The following is a 906-nucleotide window of genomic DNA, read 5'->3' as shown; positions in this document are numbered from 1 at the left end:
GTATTTTAGAATCAGAGTGTTCCTCCAACACAGTTGCATTATATTACTATATTGGGGTATTATGAAATTCCAACGCAAGAGGCAAAATATCAGTTTTGACAAACAACTGAACCATAAGATAGGTTCGATGAATGTAACCAATTTTGCTAATGCTGAGCACACTTAAAACTGTATCCTTAGAATATTTGTCTTCCTCATTAGTTCACCCAACAAATAGTATTGTGCATTGTAGCATCAGATACAGTAATAGCTCAATAACTGGTAGTACATCTATTATAAATATAATTATTGCATTTATTTAATTAGTATTCAAGATGGTAATGTCAATGGTGATAATCAACATGGAACAGGGATAGGTCAGCATTTGAGGAAGAAACCTCACAGCTGAATATTCCTTAAGTTAAATCAAAAGAAGAAAGTGATACTTTTTTCTTTTCTTATCCACTTACGTTTCCACAGACAAGGTACCCATGTTTGTGATTTCACAATCTTTCAAAAAAGAATACTTGTATTATTGTCATACAACCAAGAAAGACGGAAAACATTCAATGCTTAAAGTGACTTTCATCCTGGTGTGATGATGACTGAAAATGATGGTTCATTAGCTAACATCTAAAGTGCTTTTCTATAGTATCTATGTTAATAATAGGGTAGGAGTTCATCATGATTATTGGTACAAAAATTGTAAATTAATTAATAATTATAGACTACTCACAGCAATATGTTTGATAAGAGTCCTACCATTCTTATTGCTTGCATAATCTTTCTAACAATTTTAATCACACTAGATTTTTATTGTTTTTATTTAAATAGATGCAATACATTATGCTGTAATGACTTTCAGGAATTATATTGTAGTTTAGTAATGTTTCTGAAATTATTCACAGTTTCAGCTCATTTATATGT

The sequence above is a fragment of the Canis lupus genome, chromosome 10 (genome assembly GCF_003254725.2).
Source record: "Canis lupus dingo isolate Sandy chromosome 10, ASM325472v2, whole genome shotgun sequence".
Taxonomy (NCBI): domain Eukaryota; kingdom Metazoa; phylum Chordata; class Mammalia; order Carnivora; family Canidae; genus Canis; species Canis lupus.
This window is presented reverse-complemented; position numbering follows the sequence as displayed.